The sequence below is a fragment of the Lonchura striata genome, chromosome 5 (assembly GCF_046129695.1).
Source record: "Lonchura striata isolate bLonStr1 chromosome 5, bLonStr1.mat, whole genome shotgun sequence".
In the NCBI taxonomy this organism is placed as follows: domain Eukaryota; kingdom Metazoa; phylum Chordata; class Aves; order Passeriformes; family Estrildidae; genus Lonchura; species Lonchura striata.
The window spans coordinates 22,667,028-22,683,053 of NC_134607.1; the positions used below are offsets into that span (position 1 = coordinate 22,667,028).

The window sequence follows — 16,026 nt, forward strand, 5'->3', positions numbered from 1 at the left end:
ACCATGAAGGGGAGAACACATCTGGAATCAATTGGAGACTGCTGAATGCCTTGGAAAGAACTGCAGAGCTGGCAGAAACCATCGCGAGGAGCTGCGTGTTCAGACGTGACTCTGAAGCAAAGGTGGAGAACGAGACGTATGCAGCATATTTAAACACAAAACCAGAGCTCCTCTGGAGGCTCTGGGGTTTTTTTCATGCAAGCAGCTAAATGTCTCAGGCCTGTCATATTTTCACTGCCACTGGCCTACCATGGGTACGCTCAGAATTCAGTACAGAAGACAGGAGATGAGATGAGGCAAACGGGACCCATCTGTGACTTGAGTACCAGGACTCAGTCACGCAGCAACAACGTTATATCAAGCTGCTCTCAGGGTGCAGGGCGGAGGAAGTCTGTGACTGACTTGGCACAAATTTCAGAACAGAAACTTGACGGTTTAAAAACACAGATTTCTTCCCACAGTTACTTTCCATTCCAGCATTCTCCTATATTTTGCTAGTCATTTGTTCCAAGAGTAGTTTTCCATTTTCAAAGAAGCCTCCACTGTGTGTCCTGGAAAGCAGAGGTTCTTGGTAAGGAGCAGAGAGTCACAGAGAAGCAACTCGCCAGTGCAGCAGCCTGGTACAGAGACTGACCACAGCTTTCAGATGTATTACCAACCTGAAGGTGTGGGAAGCATTGCTACTTGGGTACATGGCCTTGCCCAGACGAAAAATAAGATATATGCTTCATTATGCAAATTTTAAAAATGGAATTTAAAAAATCAAAAGGGAACATGAAAGAGCTACATAAATGACCCCAAGATTGGAAAAAGCCACATGGCTGCACACTGAAACCTTGAAAAGCCCAATTTATTTTGCTTATCATTAAAAAAAAAAAAAAGTGGTAACTGATTATTTTACTAAAGTATATTAATTGTGAGGAAAATAAAGTAGATGCTAATAATATTTAATCTAATGAAAAAAGTAATCAAGAAAACCAATAGCCAAAAGCTGCACCTGATAAATTCAGCTCTGGTAAAAGACACCATTTCATTTTCTTTACTGATTTCTAAATGACAATCATTAAGTCAGTTGGTGAGGAGGACTCGGTCTTTTCCATCTTTTCCTATTTTTGTGGTGAAAACATTATGCCACCCAAAACAGAGGTACCTGAGTGAGACATAATGGCCTACAATGCGGGTACAGCCAGAAGAGACAACCTAAAGTCAGATCTATAGGACAATATCCTGGAAAGCTAACAAGAACTGGTAGAAGCCAATGTACATAAATTAAAGCTGATTAAACTAAGCAGTACACACTTTTATAAGCATAATGACCTCACCTCATGGAGTGGAATAAGCTATTGAAAAGCATAGCTGCAGTTTCATGTACCCCCTAATATAACAAACTACCAACTGACCTTGGAATCAGGGGCTGCTCTTCCCCTCCCCAGCTGTTGTGAGATCCAGTCACACCACAGCCATTGCCAGAAAATTAATCCAAACAAAGTCATCTGTTTGGTCATAAGCTCAACTGTCTTACTTTGGATCTGCTGAAGCACAGTGCCCAAAGTGGTGAGGAGGCTGAGCATATGGCCAGGGCCCAGAGACAGGGAGACTGCTCTTCTCATAGCAGCCCACAGTTATGCTACATTAAGTGCAACTTTGAAATGCACCTGAAATTCTCTTCATCCCAGAACAAGAAGCTAGATGGACATTTAGCATATGCTATTGCCACTACCTGCTTCACTCGTACTCAACTTCTAGAGCATCCCCATGTAAGGCAGTATAAACTTGGTTCATACACAGTGAATTTGTTGAGTATCTCAGGAAGAATTTTCCCACTGTTACAAAATCCTTTTAAAACCTCTTTTCCCCAGGCCTTCCAGCAATTGTATGTTTACCACATTCCTACTGTAACCATGAACCAGTATAGACTTCTTCCCTGCATAGGCCACCTGCACAGCTCATAGGTTAAGCTTGAGGCAAGTGGCACATCCAACCACCTTTCAAGTACCTCTTCCTGGGCTGGGTATCACTAAAGCAGCTCCTGCAGCCCCCACACTCGGCAACACCGTTGGAAACATGCTGCTCCTTTGCCACCACCATGCCAGTGTCCTGGGACATATAAAGCATATGCTGGTTTAACAGTAGCAACATGCAAAATATTCACATTAAGCTACTGCATATCACTGGCAATCCTACTTTTAAACTGCTCTATTTTGCTGAAGCTAAATCAATAAACCTTAAAAGCTAAATTGATATAAGAGTATCTAATGTCAGAGCATGTCTGTCAGCATCTGCAGCTCCTGCAATACGTGAGTTCCCGGTACGTTAACCCCTCCATAATTCTCAGCAGACCCCCACCTTCTACAGCCAAGTGCATTAAAGGTCCTTTTTCTCCCCTCTCCTTGCAGAAAGACAAAAATACAGGCTCTGCAAAACTTAGACCCTTAAACCCAAGCTGGTCAGTTTGCCCTTCTGTACATCCCCTTTCACACTCACAATGTCAGGCTACAAAGCCCCTCACTCCAGGATACAGGCTTAGAAAAAAAAAGCATTAGCATCTGGCAACCAAGAGCAGCACCCCAGCATACAGGCCTGAGAGCCAATACAAGTCTCTGGCACAAAGAAGAAACACTGGGACATATGCCCGAGTACTCCTGTCAATCTTGCAGTGGGGGAATGCCCGATTTTTTTTAACATATATTTTTATCATATTACTGAAAGGAAACGCCAGAGACTGCTGTGGCCCCTGTCCCTTGAGGCTCCACTGCTGCCATCAGGCTGCACTGCCTTTGCAGCAATGAATATTTAAACAGGGCAATAAATATTTCAGAACACATTCATCCCAGTAAGAAGCCTACTACCATAAGAGAGATGAGACAACCACACAGGGCCAGGGCTGCTCCCTCTTCCGCCCCTCTGGCTCCCACACTGCCTGCCCTTCCTTGGCCTTACTTCCATCCAGCCCTCAACAGGCACCTGACAGCCTCAAATATTCATGAGCACAGTTCCAGTTACTTTCCTAACAAGCAAAAACACCTGTGAAAAAAGTAACAGGGTGCTCTGCTTTCCACAGAGGTGCAGAACACAGCTAGATCATGCTTTGCTTTCACCTCTCCTGGGGTTTCTGGCTCTTGGGTGCTCATAACCCGGGAAGAAAATAATTTTCCTGAAGATCCCACAGGGTCTTAAATCTCTAAATATTGCACCTTAAAAGAGAAAAAGCCCTAAGATCGCCAAAGCTCAACCATCACCTGGTTGAGAAACAGGATGTGACAATCTGTCTTTACTCCCCACAACTCTCTCCCTTCATTTCAGCAGTGCATTTATTCAGGCATTTCTCGGGTGTGAGCAGCTCCACTAGCCTCTCAGTGGGATGCTAACAGATGTACACAGCTGGGCCAACACTGACATAACTAAAATTAGCTAGAAATCAAGTTTAGGATGTAACAGAAAAACCCTTCATTTACTCGGCTATCACCTGCTTGTCACTCATGTACTGGGGACTATTTTGACTATGACGGCGATAAAAGCTTGGGGTTTATAAGTAAGACCTTAGCTATGCTCTCACCTCTAAACCCCTTGATTTTTAAAGATAATTTCAGAGGGTAACCAATACTCTGCAGAAAATCAAAATCACATATAAAGACATTTATTCAGGAACAAATTCATAGGGCCATGAAACCATGCAGCCAGACTCAAAAATTATCTTTTGCAGCAGCTTCTACTGCATATCTACCTAGAATCCAAAGACCTAAGATATTTGCTGCTCACAGAGCATAAGGACACTGCTTCAGAGAACAAGTACACCTACTCTGAGTGAAAGGAAGCCAAAAAGACACCCTCACAAACAGCAGCCAAAGGGTTATCCTGAACAACAGACACAAGCTAGTCTGCTCTGGCTAACTGAGCTGCATCATAGCATTTCCTTTCCAGGTAAAAGCCTTAATTAACAGCATACAGAAAAAGAGTAATCTCTGCTTTTACTGGCACCCACGGATCATCTTTTAAAAGATGATGGTAACCAAACCGCAATCACGTGTCACCTGCTGTCAAAGGTGCCTCTTGGACTGTGCAAGAAGACACTCTTCATACCTGGATCCTGGCCCAGCTCAAGGTACAAGCTGGGCACCAAATGGCTCAGCCCTGTCATGGCTTGGGCACAGCAGGGAGCATGCAAGGGTATGCGACAACTCAGCAAGGTCTGCAGATGCAGTCTTGGATTAAACTGCTAAATTCCCCTGCAGTCTCATTTCAGCTGCTTTTAGACCTTTGAAGGAGAACAGCCGGGTCTTTGCTATTTGCAGGAAGGGCCCTGCAGCACTTACTGAGAGTTTTCTAAGGCAAACCAGAGCTCCTGCTATTTCCTCCTCAGTCCTCATAGCCAAGGGAAGACACCAAGGCAACTCCCAAGTGCTGGGCAGCTTTCTTGGGATGGTCAGTTTCCTATTAATGAAATTCTCTCTCATCCTCCTGCTCCATGGCATGAAACGGCTCCAAAGTGAAGTACTGTACCATCAAACAGCAAAACCTCTTTCCAAACAGCATTTCAAGGAAGAGCACCTGCCTATTGAATAGGTGGATCAATCACCCACCACCACCCTCTGTCCCTTCTGCTCATCAAAGAGTAGAAGCATCCCTTGGTCAAGACTGGCCAACAGCCACGCCACCAAACAAATGCTGTTTACATTAAAAGCATAAAATAGCAGTCACAGCAGTGTAATTCAGAGACTGACAACAATCCTGCTGCTTTGCCAGCAGTGAGTCCTGGGATTTTATATCTCTGCTTCTAACTACCACCCCAGCTGTTCTTCATATATCACTGAAACAAAAGGATCCAGTCAGAAGTCAGATGCAACCTGGTCCAAAAAACACCTTGTATTTTCCTATCTTATTAGAAGACCTCATACACAGAGAAAGGAAAACATCTTGGAAAATGAGCAATTACCTCACCAAGTAATTTAGAGCAGGAGCCACCATTTTACAGCAGACATCAAAATAATGAGTACTCCTCTGCTGTCTGTGCAGCTCCGTGTTATTCCCATGATGGGCTGCATACCCAGCAGCATGTTAACATGGAAAAAACCACCATTTGATCCCACGCAAGAATAAAAAAAATACATTTTTGATACCATACAAGATGTGTTAGAAAGGAAAACAACATTTAATTCTGTGGCTCCTGAGGACCTCTCATGACTCAGAAAATAAATGCAAACAGATGAAAAAGTTAATTTGGATCATATCAGCTTCACTGGCATGCAAAGGGTAGAGCAGGCACCCTGGGGAGAGGGAGGGAAAGATTTACCATAGATAGGTAACTATCACTGACAGCTGAGCTAAAACACCACAAGATTTGACCAGACTCTACCCTATCTTCTAATTTTCAAGTGTGCTACCACCTCCTACAATACAATGTGTAACATGTAACACTGAGGTGAAGGAGGAAGGAGATTCTCCAGCACAAGTATGTAAGTGGTCCAGATAATAATCCTCACCATATTAAGAATGAGCCCAATTAACTGAAACAAGAAGAAAGCAGAAGTGAATTGTTCTTTTGAAGATATAGAATTTTCAGTGCAAAGCAATGATGTAAGGAACTGGAATAATGTCTCTGCAGTCTGAGGCTACTGCATGGAACAGACAGACAGGCAGTTGCTCTCTTCTAAAAAGATGTCCTTTGAAAATGGATGTCCTTCTGCAACCCAACACACTCAGCTTGGGAATTTGGAAACCCAGCTTGCTGTATGGGCTCCATGGTCTCATCCCCTAGATGGGCCAGCAGAGCCTACAGACACCACTGTCAAACCTGACAGTGAGCATCAGCCCTCCACACTTGGCTTTAACTCAGCCTTGTTTGGTGGGACCTGAACTGCCCATCTTCACAAACTGAGCTTTACTTCTGTCCTATTCAATTTTTAGGAAGCGTTTCTGCTCAAAAATGGCCAACAATAGCATGAGTAGTAGCCCACAGCAGCCTCTGTTAACAGAAGTGTCCTTGATTTGTTAGGCCTTCAACGTCCACTAGATGATTCACAGGAAGACTGATACATCTGAAAAACTTCCTTTAAATTCTTTACAATGAAAACTGCTCTTTTAGTTTCCTCTTGCATGTCTAGGACATAAAGCCTTTTCAGTATCTCAGTATTTGGCACCACAGGGCACAGGGACCACCTCCACTTTACAGCCATGGTTGATCTTAGATGATCATAAAGGAAAAGGTTTTGTGCTTTGTTCCGCTGGGTACTACCAAAATCACACCTAATCAATAGACTCATCTCCAAGCACTTCTGCAAGAGCAGGTCTAACACAGCTGACCTCACATGAGGGCACAGGAGCAGCTCACACAGGCACAATAATCCCCTGGCAGAAATTTGGTACAGACACAGCTGAAGGCAATTCCCAAACCACTTCACAGCTGAATTCTTGAAGATGTCCCTGCTCATTTCAGAGGGGCTGGACTAGATAACCTTTAAAGATCCCTTCCAGCCCAAATCACTCTATGATTTTAAGGTTTTATGATTGGCTGCAGGGACACTTTTCTGCTAGGATTGTCTGAACAGTAGCCAGGAGGCTCATCACAACTCTGCATTTAAACCATGTCAATCAAACGTGGTTCTTTCCTGCTACCAGATTCTTTTCTCTTAGATTTAGGCCAGAGAGGATCTCAGAATAATTATGTAGTGACACACAGAGCCTCACAGCTAACCTAGAGGCCTACTACACTTTTGAAAGCCACTACATCCCTCTATAAATGCCCTAGAAGAATGACATTTATCTTCCTCTATGCTCTTCCAAAACATTAGGAAATTCCTATTACTCAGTTCTAGCTATTCTTCTCTGTGTTACAAATAACACAGCTCAAAGTTTCCTACCGACCCATTGAAAAAAAAAGAAAAAAGCTACTGGCTTTCTACATACTTGCACTTTACGCAGAGGTCTGGGTGGGAGACGAGTTCTAAGCCATGTCAGCTGCCAAGCAGGACCCCAGCCACTCATCAGGCAAGGAGGCTTGGAGCTGGCAGGCAGGAGGACCAGGCAGGCATGGATCCGAACGGAGACACTCAAGTCTGCAGCCTTCAGTGCAGCTTTGTCTTGACTTTTATGCAACATTTGCAGTAACTCCTGCAGCTCACTGTCAAAACCAATTAAGAGTATTCCCAACAAAAACCAAAGAACGTTCCTGAGAAATCACATTTGAGCTGAAAAGGAGGGTAAAGTCACCGCCTTTCTCACCTCCTCACAGCAGGGCTCGTTAGAAGACCTTAATTTTGTCTGGGGCCAAAGTCACCATCAGGCTGCTCAAAGCTACAGTTTCAGACTTGATGGAGAACAAGGATCATGGCTCTTTAATCTGATTAAACCCAATTTAGATTCATCATACTGAATAAGACAAAGTATTCAGAAGTTTCACTTTCTGATGAAGCACTGAGATCTCCACAGTATTTTTTCAGAAGTCCATGTTCCCAGATAAATTCACTCTCACACCCCTTGCAGCATTTTGATCAAAAGAGGCTTTGAAGACCTGGAGTCCCTCAGAAAAATTCTCTTAGGATGAAGGTTTTCAACTGGCTTTGGATGACCTAAATTCTTTCTGCCACTAAGAGAGTCAGCCCCTCCTTGACTACACCACCTCACCAGTCACACTTAAGAGTATTCACAGTCTGTCACCCATGTTCCTGTGAAGGACACAGGGAGCAAGGAACTGTCCAAAGTTCTCACCACAGCCTTCAGTCACCACCTTCCTTCATTCCTCTGCCTCACCACATCACACTCTTTGCCACAGATAGGCTCCATCACACAGTTTCATCTGACTCCAAAAAAGTATTTTTACCTCCCCAACCAAACTGATATGAAAGGCACTCCTAAAACTACTTTCCCTCCCTTCCCCACTGCTTCAAGATAGAATGCTTCATCTTGGAACAGAGTGGAAACAGACATGAGAAAGGATTTGCAAAGCCAATGTAGCAATATTAAATAGCATTACATACAAAGAAAAGCAAAAGGGAAAGTTAAAGCAAACAAATCTGCATTAAATATTTGAGCACTAAGCAAAGGTAACGCAGTACAATATCTTATAGTCAACCAACGGTCAACAAATTGACTAATTCACTAATTTCACCAAATAAACATGCTGTTACTCCTATACCTCCTGATTCAGGAGGTACTAAACTTTTTAAGTTTAGATAGATATAAAATTAGCCTGTTGAAACTGAAATCCTTTCCCTTGCTGCCCTATTTATCTCAACCACATTTTATAAAGCAAGAAGGGACACACTGCAAAAACAAAAGCCTTTCATACTCCTGCTCTCTAATATTCTGAAGTACTTTGCTTAATTGTTCAGTTTTGATAACCTCCTTTCATATGATGCCATAGCGAAACTGAGAAAAGCTACAAAGAACAACAAATCAAATTAATGGTTCCACTTTTCATGGAGGGTACACTAGACAAAGGAGGACTAGTACTACCTAAGAAATCCAAACTTCTCTCCAAGGCATTTTTAAATCCAGCTTTTAAAGTAATTTAAAGTAGGTTTTGCTATTAAGACTGGAGGAGAGCACAGGCCTAGATAAGGAGCTTCAGTGAGACCCAATAGGTGAATGATGATCTATGCACTGCATAGGTCAAACTCTGATTACCTACATCTTAGCTAATCAAAAGCAATTATCTGAAAGTCAAATATGCCCTCCAAGTCAGGTAACTCATGGAGACCAGGGCTTATATACAGCACACAGAAATCCTAAACTCCACAGGACCTCAACTGTAGACACTATGAATTTTAAACAGGATAACCGGGAGGACAGTTCAGAGGGTTTTAACCATACTCAAGACTCCCAGCCTGAGGGCAGACTTCAGAAGATAGAAAGATCACCCTTACAATTACTTGGACATATTTGGTGTATCCATGCACCCTCAGATTACAGGCTACTTGGACTGCAATTCCAGTTGGATATTTAGAGACTGCTGGGGTAAAAATCTCCATTACTGGCAGGGCTGGTAAAGCCAGGCTGGTTACTTCCCATTGTAGGACCCAGTTTTCAGTTGTTAGAATTCCAAGATACCATTCAAATTGAAATTTTCTTTCATGCTATCTGTAATTCATTTTGGAGTTGGTGACTTCTTACTTAAGCCATAGTAACCCAATCCAAGAAAAAGCAGGGGGCATGTTTTGTCTTGCTTATGATTAAGAGAGGAGGAAACCACCACATATGCTTTGAAAAGTCTAAGATAACTTCTTATTTACATTAAAATTTGCATTTCAGGAATCTATATTTAGATCACCAAGATCTGACCAACATTATAACAAAAGTATGGAAAATTACAGTGCCTGCCTTACATTGAATCAATCTCCCAGTAAAGCTATACACAATCATCAGAAAACTCTAGAAGATAGGAAAGAAGTAACAGTATGCAAAACCTGCCAAAAATGAAAGAACTGATCCATTCTTTATATTCCTCACAGAAAGAAGTGGTGGCAACAAGCTTTGTGTTAGATACTAGGAAAGACTTAGCAATGCTCAGAAAGGCCAGCAGTGGCATTGCAAATACTTTTAAGGCAGGTTACTTGCCATCAGGAATGGCTTAAATACTGTTTATTCTAAGAGGAAACAGAGATGCTCTCAAGAGTGGCTGGTAGTGCCACTTGCACCTCATTTTCTGTGATTTTATGCTCTCATTTTGACATCATGCACAGCTTCACAGGAGATACTGGCCATGTCAGATCCAGGTCTGGAGATCATGACAGCAGGGAAATGATCGTTCTCCAGTACTTTGCACCATCTCCTTTGCAGGGATGATGTAACATCAAGGAGCAGTTACCCACCTTAAATCCAAAAAAACCAAGAAATAGACCTGTAAGTACAGCAGGAGAAAATTAAATTGAGCCAAGAAGCCTAAGCACTATCAGCACAGGCAGCAACAGGGAGCAAAGAGATAGAACAGACAAGTATGACTGCAATAGGAGCAGAAAAGGCAAACTACATGAGGAATGAAGGGAGTGGGTGGAGAGTTAAAAAAGCCTATGACAAGGAGACTGTAGTGAGGACAGGGAGGAGGAAGAAAACCAAAGAATAAGCAGGTCTAAAAATCAGCTGAGAAGGAACTGAAGGGATCAAGGTAAAGTAGTAGTCTGCCAAAGCAGAAGGGCACATAACTGGAGAGGCATGGAGACTGGGAGAGTATGGATATGGTATGGCTTGTATGGGACAAGCTACTGACCAGAGATCATGGGGAGAGAGTGAGAGCATGAAGCAGCATCCATCCATCCTCCAATGATGGAGGACAGAGGTGAGACACGGCAGAAGTCACACAGGATGGGAGAAAGGGGAAAATGTGCATATCAGTGTACACCCCCAAAGCCTAAACCAGAGCCTAATATTGCAAAATGTCACCATTCCTCTACTGTCAGCAAATACACAAAACCAACTGGCAAACACTGATCAAGCTGGTCTCTGCAGAAAATGACAGCTAATTACACAGTCAGTCAAAGTAGCAGAGGTCTGTGGGTTGTATCTGGGGTGGCCAACTCTGCCACTGGTAACTTGCAGGGGTCATCATGGTGCCACATACACTGAAGCTGATTTTCTTTCTTGCAGAAAAAAAATAGCATACAAACATGTGATTAAAGAGTATCATAAATAGCCACAGAAATAAAGAGAACAAATGAAGGTTTCTTTCCCAACTTAAAATATGGAAATGACCTGTAATTGAAATGCCTCCCCATTACCATCTTGATCACTCTCAATTCAGTTTAAGAATAATATTGCTTAATGGACAGTTTTGCAGAGAAAAAAAAAATACCAGGTATTAAGCAAAGCACACTATTGAACAGCATTTGTCCCACTTTCTTTCATGCAGGCAAAACACACTATTTTTTCCAAAAGCTTCCAGTTGAGTATTAATTGCTCTGGCTTCCATGAACCCTACAAAACCAGCCTATACATCTCCTGCCTTCACTGGTCACAGCACAACCTCCAACAGCCCAGAAAAAAAACATCCTACACAGTAGCAGATCATAAGTTACTCTACAGGAGCATACCAATATACTTTTGGTAGGAAAATTAACATTACCCTAATTCTATTCAAGAACACGTCTGATAGAAAGAATACTGACTATATCCTTTTAAATAGTATTCTATTTAAAAGGAGACTGAGGCAAATTAACCATCTCCTGCCTGGTACTCAGACCTCCAAGGAATGCCCGTTAGTGAAGTCTGTGACTCTGCAGCTGGGAGGTAAGTACATTAAGGAACTCATTGCAAAGGGGCAGCCAACTGTACACACCATTTGCTGGAAATGGATCTAAACCAGGAACATGGAGCATTTTACCCAAATAAGTCAGTAAGACCAGAATCCACGTCTAAAAAACATCACAGACAGAGACGCTCATTGCAGACCCTTTTGCACTGGTGTTAGAATTTTATAGTAGAAGGCTGGTCAATACTAATTAAATCCAATGGAGCCATCATGAATTAATAACCTGAAGGGAAAGATGTTGCTTGTTTTAAGAGCCTCCCTCCTTTCCAACCTTGAACTTTTGTAATTTTTGGTAGCTCACTACAACCTCTTTACTGATCTAGATACTTCACGAATTAATAGTTCTTAAAATACAATTTAAATGGTATGTTAAATTTACACAGCCTTGGCAATCAAATATCACAGAAAACTTAGGCATCCTCATTTCTCAATTCCCGGGGATAACCACCTAGTCATCTGCAGAAGAAATGCACTAGGGAGAAGCGAGGTTATTTCTAGGACAGGGACTCAAGGAAATGGCAGTGCTGTATCAAGTTGCTTTTCTCCATCCTGCCTAGGAAACGTTGAATAAGGCTTCTGCATCCCAGAGCAGCTCAACAAGCACCTGTGGTGGTTCACTTCTACTCCAATGCATCTCAAAGTGCTCAGCATAGGGGGCAAAGAGAAAAAGACTAAAAAGAACTCACCAGGCTCTGACAGGCCCCACTGACTTTTAGGCCCTTCTCAACCAGCAGTTAACTTTCTAAGTATAACAACAGTTACAGACACAACCCATAGCCCCACCTCAAGCAACTATGTCCTAATATCAGGGAAAGTGAGATGCAGATTAATCTCTGTATTCTCAGGGGAAAGTCTCCTGGAAAAGTGACAGGACTTTCACACAAGGATTTCTTTCACACAAACCTCTGATGCTGACATGGTGTCTTGCAGCACTAAGAAGAAGCCCTATGATATACAGTAGAAGGGAATGAAAAACTAGGGGATAGGTATAGGCACTGAGTCAGATAACATGTAAACAAGCACCATTTCTCAAACAGCAAAGAAAAGGGAAGAGCAGAAGTCCATGGACAGAGAAGAGAGTAATTCCCTTCAGACAGCTCATATAAGTTTGCAAGATAACACCAAAGCAAGAAGCAAGCAGCAAGGACAACTGAACTGAAAGGAACATGCAATCCTCAAAGCAGGCAAAAGGGACAGGGAAATATAGTAGGTCCTAAGAGAAGTCCAAGAGGAAAAAAGGGGGCCTTCTACCACCACACAGATAAAGCTTTTCTTTCTTAATTCTTTCTTTTAAAGGAGCAGGGGAATTCTGCAGCATCCAGCTTGCCTGGAGGGGAACAGAACCTAAAGCAGCCGTAAGGGGATGGGAGGAGAGAGGCTGTTCTGGGACTCAGTCTCCCTTGCAGACAGTTCAGACAAAGGAGGACGGTCTCCTATAATGGGATGCATTGTACATTTTTAGCTAGCACAAGGTGGCTGTCGTGACAGGGTTCACCATCTCCCGTCTCCCCGCTTCAACTACACACCCCTGCATGATCCCAACATGGAACACAAAGATTTGTTTTATCACACCATTACTGTAATGGGAGGTAGAGAAAGACAGGGAAAGGGAATGAGGCAGAGGAACGAAGAAGAGACAGAGCAGCCTTTAATGAGTCAGCCGCTGTTCTGATTTAAATAAGATCTCCATTTAAGGAGCACTGCAATTGTTGGTTTTTCTTCATTTAAAAAAACAAATCACTGACTAAGCAAGCAACTTTTGGCTGCACAAGTTGTCTCACAGCTACACACAGGGTCTGGGAGGGAAAGGGTTATAGAAGGGGGAAGGGAAAGGGAAGAAAACCTCTGGAAAAAATGAGACTGCTTGCTGGTTCATTTTAACAAGGACATAAATTAGTCTCAAAGCCACAAACGCCATCACCTCCCCGAGCCCTGGGCAGAGTGTAGCAAGTCAAACACGTGCCAAGATAAACGGCGCTGGCTGGAGCCTCCAAGGGGTGCTGGGGGGGACAAGAGGGGGCATGCTGGCAGGCAGGGCAGCAAAGATGCTTCAAATGGTGCCACAAAATGGAGACTGGTGATTCTACAGCTGCACAAAAGCAGACTTTCTGATATTTCTGCTTACACCCACATCAAAAGCTGGGAACTCAAGACAGATAAAGAAGGAAAAAGGGGTGCTGAGGTCAGAAAATAGCAGTTCTCCAAGGTCTGGCTTTAATTACCACAAGCAGCCCTTCCTCCTCCTATCTTGGAAGAAGGCCCGCCAGCGGGCAGCAGCCCAGGTGAAAGGTTCCATTGCTGAGAGCAGGGAGGGCAGCAGACAATGGCAGGGGGATTCATTACAAAGGCACACACATACACACACACACTCAGCACTGCCGGCTGCCACATGGGCTGGGGGGACCCCTTAAGGAGGCGGCAGCTCCCTCCCCACTCTCTGAGATGCTCGACACCTTCCCCCTCTCCCGGCCCTGATGGGAAACAGATTTGGAGGAAAACGCCAGCAAGGCACTGGGCTGTCCAAGAAAGGGAGGGCTTTGTGCTCCACACAAGCCAGCAACCTCAGCATGCACCACACAGTGAAAAAGCCTTTTAGCATATAATGCCCATCCAAAGAAGACTATCTCTTTTATCTGCAATTAGTACATAATGTACTGGGCCTTGTTTAACACTCATTTTCACTGATTTAGGATTAAGGGGGATAAGGGTAAGGTACTTTCTATTAATGAATCTGAGCTCTTACTCTCATTAGCAATTTTTGTTTCCTCTTTTTCAAGCACATGTCTACTTTCCAGCATCTCCCAATTCTTTCCATAGCTGTTTCTAGTCTTGTCACTCGACACACTCATATTTATTCTGTTCTATCAGCCTGTCATGCCTATACAGAAGCTCATCTCCCAGATCTCCAAGGAAGACAGCAAGCTTGCTCCCTACAGTACAAGAGAACTCAGACCAAATAGGCAATGTTTTCTGGAGACTGAACTAAGCAGAGCAAGATTGTAGCAATGCCGAATAAATTCAGTGGCAATTACCAGCTTAACATACCAACAATATTTACTTTTCATAAATGAGACAGAGCCCCAAGGAAGTAAGTTCACATGTTTAAGCAATGGCACTCCACTGCTTCAAATAACACTGCCAAATAAGAATAATGTGGCTGGGGATATTGTCTTGAATGTGCCACGCTCCTTCAGCCCCACACTTGGCCAAACCTGCAGTGACTGCTAAGGACCAGCCTAGCAGCTAAATGATCCCCCTGAGAGAAGGCAGTACTCTGCCAGAGCTGAATTCACCTGCGCTGTCTTCCTCAACTCTGCGTACAAGGGCTATCTATCATTCATCTGGATCCCCAACTGAAACACGGTCCGAGTTCTCCTCTCCTACTGTTTTTTTAATATGCATCTTCTCCAGCATCTCAGCATGTAAATACACAATGCAAATCCTGAAAACCTATACTAAATAGTACGTACTTTTAAGACAATCGTAATTCAAGGTCAAACAATACAATAACACACAGTCTTGATACCTCCTTCCCCACATCAATAAATTAAAGAGTTTCTGTGGAAGACAGATTTCCCTTGAGTCTCTATTAGGATATCCTAAACCTTTAAATGAGTTTATACCCTCCCCTGTTTCAGCCAGTGCTCCAGCAAAATCCCATCCTTCCCAGCTCTGCACATCCCCAAGCCTAGGTCCTCGTGACCCAGGCACCTTTCTGCACTGCACAGACACGGGCTCCGAGCGTGACGGCTGTGGCTTGAGAGCACATTGCAACACAAGGCTGTGCAGAACAACTCTCTGAAATGTGCACACCTGCAGCTTAGGGGCACACACCTCCATCTGACCAGGAACACTGAGCACACAGCAAAACACAAATGGACGCTGACTGCAGAGACACAGCTTTCCAGCATCACTTGCTAAACTAAATATAGGTACAGAAAGTCCCACGAGATTTCTGCAGAGCTCTTCTATCTCAGAACAGAAAGCCTTGGTCCAGATAAAAAGGATTCTGTAATGGAAGGGACTAAATAGCAGAAGTAGAAGATGGGGCTTGGGAGCCTGGGAAGATACCTTTAGAGTGGACAGAGACCTATTTTTCAGCCACTGACAATCAATGCGAATGAGAGGGAAAAGGTCAAAGTGGCTGTCACTTCTTGCAGCAGATTCACTCTGAGTTAGGCACCAGTGAAAGAGATGCCCCTTGCAGTGGGACATGCAGGATCTCAGCAGCAGCTAGTGAAGGGGGCTTCAGCCAAAGCTAAGGAAAGCCAAAAAGGCAGTATGCTTCTATAGACCTGCACAGCTGTACAGAAAAAAAACACTTGTGAAACCCAGATTTGAAGAAATGTTCTGAGAGTCCTTCCTTCCACCTCCTTTGGGAATATCCCCCAAAGGTTTCCAGCTCTGCAAGGCACTGCGGGGACATTATATAATGCCTAACTCCAAAGGATTCCATCTCCACGATGCCGCTCTCCTCCCTCCCTTTGCCCGCTCCCTCCGGTGGTGAGTTGCATATACCATGCCAGAAAAAAAAAAAAAAAAAAAAGAAAGAATTCAAAATCCAAAAGCATACAGTAGCCTTAAAAGGCGAGCACTGTCCGACGAAACCCTTTGCGGTGGATGTGCGATGGCCCTGGCAGCTGGGCGCGCTCCTCAGGAAACGTCAGCCGCTTCCCCCCGGGAGGACACGGGCAGCCCCACGCCTACAGCTACCTACCAGGGCTTCCCGGCCCCCGCGGTGAGCGGCAGCGGATGGAGAAGCGGCGGAGTAGCCGTACACCTTCGGG

The 16,026-nt window shown here is 43.8% G+C and overlaps 1 protein-coding gene across 11 annotated transcripts in view; it reads right to left on the reverse strand.

The window, feature by feature from the left end:
- Positions 1-16,026, reverse strand: part of RBFOX2 (RNA binding fox-1 homolog 2) — a 170,129-nt gene that overhangs the window by 69,835 nt on the left and 84,268 nt on the right. The gene's annotated exons all lie outside the window — the stretch shown is intronic.